Source organism: Penaeus chinensis, unplaced genomic scaffold (assembly GCF_019202785.1).
Source record: "Penaeus chinensis breed Huanghai No. 1 unplaced genomic scaffold, ASM1920278v2 CTG_7840, whole genome shotgun sequence".
Taxonomy (NCBI): domain Eukaryota; kingdom Metazoa; phylum Arthropoda; class Malacostraca; order Decapoda; family Penaeidae; genus Penaeus; species Penaeus chinensis.
The window spans coordinates 1-13,200 of record NW_025918632.1 but is presented as its reverse complement, the minus strand read 5'-3'; the positions used below and the strand labels follow the sequence as shown (position 1 = coordinate 13,200).

Sequence of the window (13,200 nt, the reverse complement as noted above, 5' to 3'; positions counted from 1 at the left end):
TATATTATAATACCGAGATAAATCAATTCGGATACATTATTTTCAGTTGAGAAAAATCCATATATTGCTAAATTATTTGCCCCAATGACGATAGATCAGTCTTTTCGCAAAAAAAATTAAGGTCCGCATAGATTGTATAATATTGATAGATAATTGGCCACGTAGATTTTTATTTTCCATGATGTTACGTTACAGAAGAGAAAAAGAGATAATCCTAATTATTTTATCATGAAAACCATAGAAGTTCAATTCACAATACCTACTAAATATGGGAAACCCTCATTAGCGATCACATTGGCCAAAGCTGATTCTTCTTATTCACAATTGTATAAAAGTGCTTTTCTTGTGTTTTAAAAGATTGAATAAAACAGACTAAAAAACAACGTTATATTATAAAGACCCAAAAAGGAAAGAAGCCCCGAATTCTATTTGCGCAACATTTATATTCCCTTGAAAATTTTTGGGATGATTTTGTAACCCCCTAAAAAAAAAAAGAGGGAAGGCTTTTTCCCCTCGCCCTCAAACTTACGTTTGAAAATATCGATTGATACATATCATACTGGCCGATCGAGGGATATCTCCTAAGATTAAAACTGCTGATGGATTTTTTTATCTAAAAAAAAGACCATTTTCATTGTTTATTGTAACTTTAAAATGGAGACTTTAAAAAAGGGATATATAAGAATGAACATCGACTATCGCCCCAAATATTGCCTTTTTTTGGGGAAGTGTGAGGCGGATAGGGATGATGATGAAGGAATGGTTATAAAACATTCCTGATATAAATTAATTGTATTGCCGAAAACTGAAAAATAGATTTTATATAAACTAATGTAAATTTACATATAATGGTCATGAAACATACTGGTCTCTTGAAACATTATATTTTCTTATAAAACAGATCTCATGACAGAAGAATAGAAAGCAGCTTTTAAATTATGTAACTGGCCTGAAGAAGTTCATCCAAAAAACCAAAAGCTCTAGCCGAAGCTTTCTTTTATTATAGAGGTTGAGTGAAACCCTGTTTTCTGTTTTACTGAATGGTCATATCGCATGGAAAAAGGATAAACTTGAGAACATGCAAATGGGGATCCAGATTGTAACTAAAAAATTTTAAAGAAAGGAAAAGAATTTTTTTGACACATTCAAGATCAATTATCATCCCGAAATTAAAAATATATGAATATATTTTATATTATGGATGTAAAATGAAATTAGATATTGTCAAAAGGTGAATATTTCCCTGGGGTATTTCTAAAGAAAAAAAGTTAAAAAAAAACTCTTAAGAAAATATGATAAGACTGCTTCCCTATTTTAAGAGTAAAATCATTTATTTAATGATATTAAAAAAGTTTAAAAATATCATCCTGAAGATAAAAATGCAGAAGGTGTATCCTCCTGGGTTTAAATGTCCCTATTCCTGGTTCCATCCAAAAGTTTCCCCAACGTCACAGGGAATTTATCCCCGTGCCACTTTTATGGCAGATGAAATAGATTTAGATATCCCCCAAAGCCGAGAATATGGAAAACCAAACTCTCCCAAAAAACATACCTACATGCCGAGAATATGGAAAACCAAACATCTCAAGAAACATTACCAATCCGAGAATGGAAAACCAAACATCTCAAGAAACATTAACCAATGCCAATATGGAAAACCAAAATTTCAGAAACATACCCAATGCGACGGGGAAAATGGAAAACATCACTCAAAAAAACCTTTTCCCATGCGGATGTGGAAAAACAAAAAATTCAAGAAACAATACCCAAGCCGAGAATTGGAAAACCAACTTTCAAGAAACTTACCCCCAAAGCCGAAATATGGAAACCCAAACATTCAAAACTTTTTCCCCAAAGCGAGATGTGAAAACAAACATTTCAAGAAACATTACCCGAAAGCCGAAAAATGTGGAAAACATACATCTCAAAAACCTTTTAAACCCGTTTCCGGAATAAAGGAAACCCAAACATCTCAAAGAACTTACCCAATGCCGAATATGGAAACCCAAACATCTCAAGAAAATTTTCCCATGCCGAGAATATGGAAACCCCAACATCCAAAAAAAATAAACCCAATGCGAAAATGGAACCCCCAAAAATCTCAAAAACTTTACCCGAAACGAAAATACCCAATTGAAAAATTTATATTTTCCCCAAATATGGGTTGCAAATAACCTTTTGTATTATATAAGCCTGTAGACCCAAATCCTGCTTGTATATGTTAGTCTTATTCTAAAATTGTCCTGTTTGTCGAAAAATATTGAATTTTAAACAAAGCTATCAGGGCTTTGAATCAAATAGATGGAAATTTATAAATAAAGTTTATATATTAGTTGTATCTTAGATATAATAATTTTAGAAATGTATATTTTGGTATTATCATCAAATATTGTAAATGTATAAGTTTTGTTTATTAAAAACAGACAAATATACATTTAAAAATCCGTGAAAAACAAAAAAAACTTGTGAGGAAAAAATAAAATAAATGCTATTAAAACAAACAATTCAACCACAACCTTTAGAATTTTATCTTTTTATATTTTCCTTTTTGAAGAAAAACACAAAAACAAAAATGTGACTTCCAAAACCTGTGGAAAACGAAATAATACTGCTGCGGGGTATTTGAAAAAAAATTTTCCTATAACAAAAACCCAATCAACCCCCCAAATATAAACTTTCATATTAATCATTTTAAAAAATATGTGTGAGAAAGTAAAATTATTATTTTAAATATAATTATTAATATACTCTGATCCTGTGAAGATTTGATGGAATATATGGAAAAAAAATTGGATAAAAGACACAGAAACAAGTCAACCGCTCCCACAATATAAATTAAACGCATAGTCATGTTTCATAATCTATCTCAAAAGAAAAAGATAATATATAATCATTTTTTGCCCCGAACAAAACAAGTGAATACTTTCCCGATATATTAAAAAGTTTAAAAACAAGTGATAATGGCTGAAAAACATTCGAAAAAAATTTCCCAAGTTAAAAACATGTAGATATGGCCGCCCGCCATCCACCCTATACTTTTGGGCCAAGGGGATTTTTTCCATTTTAAAAGGATTATGAATGTGTTTTTCTGTAATTCAACATTTGATCTAAAAAAATATTCAGAACACCCAGATTGATATTATAAAAATCATAAGGAGTAAAAAAACCCAAATGTATGTTTGCCCAAAAATTTATATTCCTTTGAAATATTGACCAAATTATCAACCCACCTACAATATGCAAGGACTTATTATCCATTAAGACCCGATTTGACATATCCATATATGCATGAGGAGGTACGATTAGAGACATTTATCGATTGGCCAATTGATTGGATATCTCCATACAGAATTAGCTGCTAATGGATTTCTTTATACAAAAAGAAGGGACCTCTTGTTGAATGTGTCTTTTGCCAAAAAAAAAATATGCAGTCTTAAAAAAGGTGATATAGTAAGAGAAGTACATCGACATATATCCCCTGATTGTCCTTTTGTTACTGGTAAAACAACAATCTAAATTATCCTAATAGAAGGTGTAACATTTTTTAATAAACTGCCAGTTGAAAAAACACACATTATTCCAAAAAAGAAGTAGAGATATCAAAAATTGATAATCTTAGAACACTGTATTTGTTTGATAAAAATATTCACGAAAAAAAAGAGAGACTAGCAAGCTTACATATTTGCCTGACAATGTAAGCCAAGAACCAGAAGCACTTGCCGAAGCTGGATATTTATTATAAAGGTCTCTATGACCATGTTCACTGCTTTCACTGTAGTGGTGTATTCACAATTGGGAGAAAAAAGATATACCGTGGCATGAAAATGCTAAATGTGTATCCAAATTGTAACTATCTCCTTATAAAGAATAGGACATTCATTTGTGTGAATACGTTCGAGAACAAATGAAATTAGAAAATATGAACTAATTCGATCAAAAATGAAGACATGGAACCAATGGATAAATTGATGGAATTGGATATTGTTAAATGTGTAATAATGTTAGGATATCATATAAATGATGTTAAACATACTCTTGATATTCATATTAATGAACCGGCTGGCCATATTTAAGCATAGAACCATTTCTTTATGACATAATGAAATATAATAATATCACATATAATGTTAATACCATCATCCATCATGAAACGTCTATTAAATGAGACGAAAGATCCATATATGCTGTCGATTCGATCTATAATCGAATCTCATCTATCCAGAAGCGAGTTTCCTCTCCATCTGTAAATGATTAACGGGAAAATGTTTGTATCCTCCTGGATTATTATCTTTAAGCAAACATGTATGAAATAAGTGAAACCCCTACATTTCCAGTATTTTAATATATCAGATACGATTGTGCCTCTACACCTGAAAAAGAGAATACTGAGATTCATATATCTCAAGCAACTTTACCCAATGCAGAAAACATGGAAACCCCTGCATCTCTAGAAGCTGTTCCCGAAGCAAATAATGCCGAGAATTATCACATATGTAAAAAGTGTAAGATTAGTCGTGTATGTATATTGTATCTTCCATGTCACCATATGGTTACTTGTGAAGAATGTGCTCTTGTCATGATGAATTGTTTCATTTGTCAAAAGAAATCAAGTATATAAACGAAGCCTATTGTGTGTTTGAATCAAGTATATGTTTATATTAACCATTATAATATAGTGAAATATATATATAATTACAAAGTATATGTTTTATATCAACCATTACAATATAGTGAAATATATATATATATATATATATATATATATATATATATATAATACAATATATATATAATATATTATTACATACATATATATAATACAAAGTATGTTTATATTAACCATTTAATATAGTAAATATATTAATTATATATATATTTATATATAATATATATATATATATATATTATATTAAAAAATAAGACTATTCCTAAAGACCGGAATAAAAAAATATTATCTGATAATGGGGATATAATATATACTGCTTTATTATTGCGCTTGACGAGACAGATACAAGTCAACCTCTACCATATATTTGATCGCAATAGATCATGATATTTATGATGTTTACAAATAAGGATAAAGAGTTAATCCTTAATCATTTTTGTCATGAACAAAACAGAGTGAATACATTTAATATATATACTACGAATAGATTATCCATCAACCATATATTATTGGCCAAAGCTGGATTTTTCAATATAAATGATCATATAAAGTGCTTTACTTGTGATTTAATAATTGATCCTAATTATTATCGGAACATCAGATGATATTATAAAGATTCATAAAGAGAAAAAGCCCAGAATGTCTGTTTGCGCAAAGTTTATTTTCCTTTGAAAATATTGACAAGTTTTATAAAACGCCTCAAATACACAAGTCTTTCCCGAGGGTTTATCATTGAACCATGAGCATTATCGAATAGAGACATTTATCGAATGGCCGATCGATTGGATCTCACCTAGAGATTTAGCTGCTGATGGATTTTTTCTTTGAGAAAGAAGACCATGTTATGTGTATTTATTGTAAAACGATAATGAACGGCTCTGAAAAGATGATATATTAAAAGAAGAACATCGACATCAATCCCTAGTTGTCCTTTTGTTACTGGGGAAATAACATCAAATATTTCAAATGTAAAGAAGACCATTTTCGATATGTTGTTAGATCGAAAGATGTATATATCTCAAGAGAGGAAAAATTCATATATAAAAGGCCTCTTGAGACATACTACTTCTTTTGGAAAAGGTTTCATGGCAGAAAAAAGAGACTAGCAATTTTTTGATAACTGGCCTGAATGTATTCATCAAAAACCACAAGCTCTTGCCGAAGCTGGCTTTTATTATAGAGGTTTGAGTGACCATGTTAACTGCTTTCATTGTAATGGTATTATTCGCAATTGGGAGGAAGAGGATATACCTTGGAATGAACATGCTAAATGGTTATCCAGATTGTAACTATCTCCTTTTAAAGAAAGGAGTAGAATTTGTTGACAACATTCAAGATCAAATTTCATTAGAAATTAAACTATATGAATCATTTGATATTATGGATATAATGATGAAATTGGATATTGTCAAATGTGTAATATATATGGGCTATTCTAGAGATGATGTTAAAAATACTCTTAAGAAACACATTGATGAGACTGGCTGGCCATACTTAAGGTTAGAACCATTTATTGACGATATAAAAATTCTAAATACAAATACTCCTAAACCACTATCCATCATTAAACGTCTATTAAAAAGACGAATGATGCATATATTCTATCGTATCAATCTATGAATCGAATCGCTTTTATCCAAAAGCGAGTCTCCATCTCCATCTGTGAACAACATGGGAGAAAGTTTGTATCCTCCTGGTTTTATCATTTATTGTACCCCAAATGCAATATTGCTAAGCTTCCTCCACTTATTGTACTGACCTGGAAACTTTACCCAAGAAGAGAATATGAATATCCTTGCATCTCTAGAAACTTTACCAATGCAGAAAATATGGAAATCCTTGCATCTCTAGAAACTTTACCCAATGCAGAAAATAGGAAATCCTTGCATCTCTAGAAACTTTACCAATGCAGAAAAATATGGAAACTTTATCATCTCAAGAAACTTTACCCAATGCAGAAGAGAATTATGTGAAACTTTACATACTCAAGAAACTTTACCCCAAATAAAAAATGCCACCGAGATATATGTAAAAGGTGTTAAGATTTAATAGTATATGTATAATAAATGTCCCATGTAGACATATGGTTGCTTGTGATCATTGTATTTTTGCCTTAGGTAAATGTCCCATTTGTCAAGACATATCCAATATATAACCAAAGTTTATCATTGTTTGAATCATATATATATTATATTATATTATATATATAATATATAATATTATATATATTATTATATACTACTATATAATATATATTATATATACATACCTAAAGACTGAAACTATTATATAAAAATTCTATGATAAAAAACATATGATACTTTATATATCCTGTGAAGTAAACGATTTCTGATAAACGTAATAATAAAATATTATTGATGCTGAGCAGTATATGATAAGTATACTACTATATATATATATATATTATTATATAATATATATATATAATATATAATCAATGAAAATAGTTATGCTTGACGACAGAAACAAGTCACCCTCTATCATATACATTTGACTGCATATTTATGATGAATAATAATAATAGAGATAAAGAGTTAATCCTTATTCAGAACAGAGGAGAATACATTCAAAGAATGTATCACAAAGGATATTACAGATTACCCATCAACTATAGACTACTGGCTAAAGCTGGATTCTATTATATTAACAATCATATAAAGTGTTTTTTTTTGTGATTTAACAATTGATTTGAAAACTATCAAAACATCAGATGATATTATAAAGATTCATAAGGAGAGAAGCCCCGAATGTCGTTTTTGCGCAAAATCTACATTCCTTTGAAAATATTGAAAAGTTTTTAAGCGCCTCAGATAAATAAGGCATTTGGCCGGGGTTACGGTTTAGAATGGGAGCAGTTTCGATATAGAAACATTTATCGGTAGGCATATCGATTGGATATCTCCTATAGATTTAGCTGCTGATGGATTTTTATATGAAGGAGACCATATTGAATGTATCTTTTGTGAAATAAAATAAAAGACCTTGAAAAAGGCGATATAATAAAGAAAATACATCAACGTGTATCCCCTAGTTGTCCTCTTATTAATGAGGAAGCATTTAGTAATGTTCCTATCGTAAAGAAGAACATTTTCAAAAAACTATTACATCGAGATATATATGAAATACCAGAGACGGAAGATACCACAGGTGATATCATAAGACACATGTATTTACATTATGAGTTGAGATTTATTACAACAGAAAAGAGACTAGCGAGCTTCAATAACTGGCCTAAATGCTTTGACCAAAAACCACAACCACAAACTCTTGCCGAAGCTGGATTCTATTATGAAGGTTTGGGTGACCGCGTTCGTTGCTTTTCCTGTTTGGGTGTTATTGGTAACTGGGAGAAAAAGGATATACCGTGGCATGAACATGCTAAATGGTATCCAAATTGTACCCATCTCCTTTTAAAGAAAGGAAAAAAATTTGTTAACAATATTCAAGATCAATATGATCCTACATTATATAAATCATATGATGATCATATGGATATAATGATGAAATTAGATATTGTCAAATGTATATTATTCATGGGATATTCTATAAATGATGTTAAAAGTACTCTTAAAAAACATATTGATGAGACCGGCTGGCCATATTTAAGGTTAGAACCATTTATTTGTGATATTAAAAAGATAAATCCAAATATTCCTGATCCACCATCCATCATTAGACGTCTATTAAATGAAACAAAAGATGCATATATTCTGTCGATTCGATCTATAATCGAGTCCCCATCATCATCTGTGAACAATATGGGAGAAAGCTTATATCCTCCTGGTTTATCAGTTTTAAGCAATTTGTGTGAAACAAGTGAAACCCCTACATCTTCAGTACCTGTATCTGGAATAGACAAACCATATATAATCGTACCTCCTTCAACTCTGATAAAAGTTATACCCGAACCACATGTTGATGAGTTTCCTCCACTTGTTGTACCTGACCTGGATATTATTGAGTATTTTCCACCTGAAACAGAACAAGAAACTCTACCCAATATAGAGAATATGGAAATCCTTGCATCTCAAGAAACTCTACCCAATATAGAGAATATGGAAATCCTTGCATCTCAAGAAACTCTACCCAATATAGAGAACATGGAAATCCTTGCATCTCAAGAAACTCTACCCAATATAGAGAATATGGAAATCCTTGCATCTCAAGAAACTCTACCCAGAGCAAATAATATAGAAAGTTTACTTGAACAAATTCAGAAAGATCATATATGTAAAATATGTATGGTTAATAATATATGTATAATGTATCTTCCGTGTAAACATATGGTTGCCTGTGAATATTGTACTTATAAGTTGAAGTATTGTCCCATTTGTCGACAAGATATATATTATATAATTAATCCTATCACATCTTGATTTATATATATTAACTAATATATATATATATATATATATATATATATATATATATATATATATATATAAAATGTGTATGAGTTATAATATATATATATATATATATATATATATATATATATATATATATATATATATATTATATCTTCCGTGTAGACATATGGTTGCTTGTAAATATTGTACTATTCACTTGAAAAAATGTCCCATATATAATTGAAATTGTATATGAATAAACAAGTATATATATATATATATATATATATATATATATATATATATATATTTGTTTTATATATATACAACATTCATCAAGATAAATAAAATATTTGTATATTATGATATAATTGTTTTTATATACTTTACCAGAGTTGGAATATAAAAGAAGAAACAAATATATTTGAACATAACACTCGTATATAAACAATGAGAGAATATGGAAATATATATTATTCATCAATGGGGGGATTATTGAATGCACTAACAGAAGCTGGATATCCAATATCGAGAAACGATTTGTCTGAAAGAAATATTGAATCCTCATACGGAAACGATGGAGTAGTATTAACACATGCATCCGAAGAGGCTCTTTGTTTAACACTATACTGTGCATTAGGATTATTATTAGAAAAGGGTATAAAATGTAAAATTGAGTAAATCTAAAGCTGATTACCTGTTAAACTTCCCTGCTGTTTAAAATTGAAATTAGACCCAACCGTGAAAACAATACTATTGTAAGGGGAAGAGTGTATAAAAATGACAATATTACTGTCAGAGATATGAACGTCAATGATATCCATAATGGTGAAAAGAATATTCATATCAAATATAAAACACAATACAATAATGCATTGAAATCAATCATCATCGAAAGTCAAGGACGAGGATTAAAGGCCCGCGATATACTTTCCACTACATATATATATAGACTCGTATGATAGAAAACCGGCTACCGGATATTATCGCAGATATTGCTAATTATCCTCTAAAGTTCTTTAGAGCAATAATATTAAGAGGAGAAACGACTTTGAAATCTTATTTTTTTTAAACAATAATATTAAAGAGGAACACGACCTTATTTCCTTAATTTAAAAATGTCAAAAACACTATATTCGATACCAATTATAAAATCTTATTCTTTGGTAAAGATGTGACTCAAGATATACAAATGATAAAAAATAAAAATATCTCTCATCATTACTTGTATCCATAATCAAGGTAATGATAATTTGTTATTCTTAAAGAATAATAAAACATACTCTGTAAGCAATGTTATGAAATTAAACATCATATACTAAAGGTGATAGAAAATTGCTTTACAGATGATTTATTACATGAAAAATGCAATCAGCATATTAACATTTGCTATTTTAAATAAAGGCTGGAATAAAGCTACTATAAGAACTATAGAAATGAAATGATTAAGAAATGTTTTCATCTGCACTATATTACCAAAGAAGAATAATAATACCTAAATAAAAATACAAGAAGAAGAATAAGGAGATCTCTAGTGATACAATTACATATATATTAGATTTTTTGTGAATAAATGTTGTTTTATAAAGTTTATATAGCGATAGACATTTGAAAAAGAAAAAAAACACTCCTCAGATTAATACAAAAATGTAAGTTATCATTTATCCTTGGATATTTTGATTAAACATGATTTATCATTTTTTAGTTTACCGATTGCAGCCGGTATTGTAGTTTATGAATATCTTACACAAAATAATACAAATTTACAATTAGTAAAGGATGCGGCCAGACTATTTAATATCCAAAGAAAAATATCTTCAATATTCCAAGGCGACAGATAATCCTATTTTGATTGATGCAAAAAATAAAAATATGAGTCTTAGTTTTACTAACAAGAAAAATGAAACAAACTGTGCATTGTTATTATGTAAATCCATGTCTATAGATTATTGTCCTGAAAAGGATACGAAAAGTAAATATTTAATCTCAAACGACTCTTCAGTATCATTGACATTGACAATAACAAATTTAGGAATTGTCTAGGTACCGTATATGATAATATAGATGTAAGCGATTTACTTCCTAATATTACGCATGGAAGTAAATCGCTAGACTGGTATTCAAAAACTTGATAAAAATATGGATGCTAAAATGATTATTCCCGACAAGAATGACGAACATGTCTATATGAACGGAATCATTAAGAATGACAATATAATCTACTAATATAAATCGAAATACAATTCAAGAACATATTATGACGATATTGATGAACATGTTTATATTGATATGAATAGGAAGATAAATAATAATAATTATATGTTACTATCAGCCAATGAACAGAAGGTATCTGAAAAAAGGATTATTATAAAACAAAGGATACCGAACAATACAAGGACCCGAGACAAATAGCCCCTAACACGACTTACGATGTACCCAAAAGTATTTATCGTATACCAAACCCTATATATTATCATTCTAACACTTTACCCAGAAAAAGTAAAATTTTTCCAGATGGAAATCGATAACATGTACACCTTCAATAACATCACATGGTTCTCACTATGATATACCTAAAATACCAACAAGTATCTATGACTGTAAAAGATTTATGATTCAATGTCCCATGTGTCAAAAAATATAACATACCATCGTGTATTATCAAATGTAATGAATGTCAGATAAAATTAGAAATTCTCATTAAAATACCAACGTTATATATAATCATTAAATAAACAAATATTAATATATATATTATATATAAAAAATGAAATATAAATTGTATACTATCCATGGGCATATAATAAATATAATGAGTATATTATAGAGTATTTATATTCATATCTTATTCATCATCTAAAACAATAATCCAAATCCATATATAATTTAATATTATTCTATACATATAAAAAATATCAAAGGACCGTTACAATTCACCTACTCTATAGATTTATTATTGAAACTAGTATTGAAACTAAACAAGTATCTATATAGAAATATGTATTGAAACTAAATAAGTATCTATATAGAAATATAGTATTTGAAACTAAATAAGTATCTATATAGAAATATAGTATTGAAACTAAATAAGTATCTATATAGAAAATATAGTATAGAAACTAAATAAGTATCTAATAATAGAAAATATGTATTTAAAACTAAATAAGTGTCTATACAGTATTGAAACTAAATAAGTGTCTATACAGTATTGAAACTAAATAAGTATCTATTAAAGTATTGAAACTAAATAAGTATCTATAAAGTATTGAAACTAAATAAGTGACTATATAGAAATATAGTATTGAAACTAAATAAATATCTATATAAGATATTTAATATTTTGATTTCATTATTTGTATAAAATATAAAACATGAAACGAAACAATGATTGTATTGAAAGGAAAGGAGACCGAAAGTATATCCAGATAATGATAATAAACCACCTGCCAAAAAAATACTCCAAGCTGGAACTTGGGCTAGATTATGATCCTTTAAGGACAATTATCATCCCATTAACGATGCCTTCTGGAAGCAGGGTGAAGAGTAAGAATCCTTTGTATAATGTTAATTATTTAATATTACCGTAAATGAACACACTTTTATTGGTTATATTTAAGAGGTTTAATTACATATTTACAATTTCAGGACACCTTATATGGCTCTAGTCAAACACTATGAAATTGATTGAAAAAAACAAACGGTCGTTGAAGATTATTGAGACATTGGCAAATTTCTTCAGACTGTTATTGTCTTGTCTCCAGATGATTTTTTAGTTGTGTCTAACCTATGTCTCAATAAAAATAGCACCCGCCTTTGAAGGTATGTTGAAGTTTGTAATATTTTAAAAAAATAAAATAATATTGGCTTATGATTAAGATATATATTTATTATATATATTATAAAATTATATATATATTATATATATTATATTTTATATTTATAACAAAAGTATTTCTTTTTTCTTAGGCACCGAGCTGGGTATAGGGGAGAAAATATTCTTTGCGAAGCAATTGCCAAGCTTTCAAGACATAGTATTGAGAGGGTTAAAAAAAGATAAGAAAACAGAAAGGTGATCTCGGGTTTGGGTTTCTGAACAATGCCATTCGACTGAAAGAATCACATTGCCCAAAATTTTTCAGTAAAAGATCCCTTTTTTACCAGCTG

General features: G+C 28.8%; 1 pseudogene; it reads left to right on the top strand.

Annotated features, from left to right (window-relative positions):
- Positions 1-3,284: 3,284 nt before the first annotated feature.
- Positions 3,285-9,442, top strand: LOC125024863 (annotated as a pseudogene).
- Positions 9,443-13,200: the final 3,758 nt, after the last annotated feature.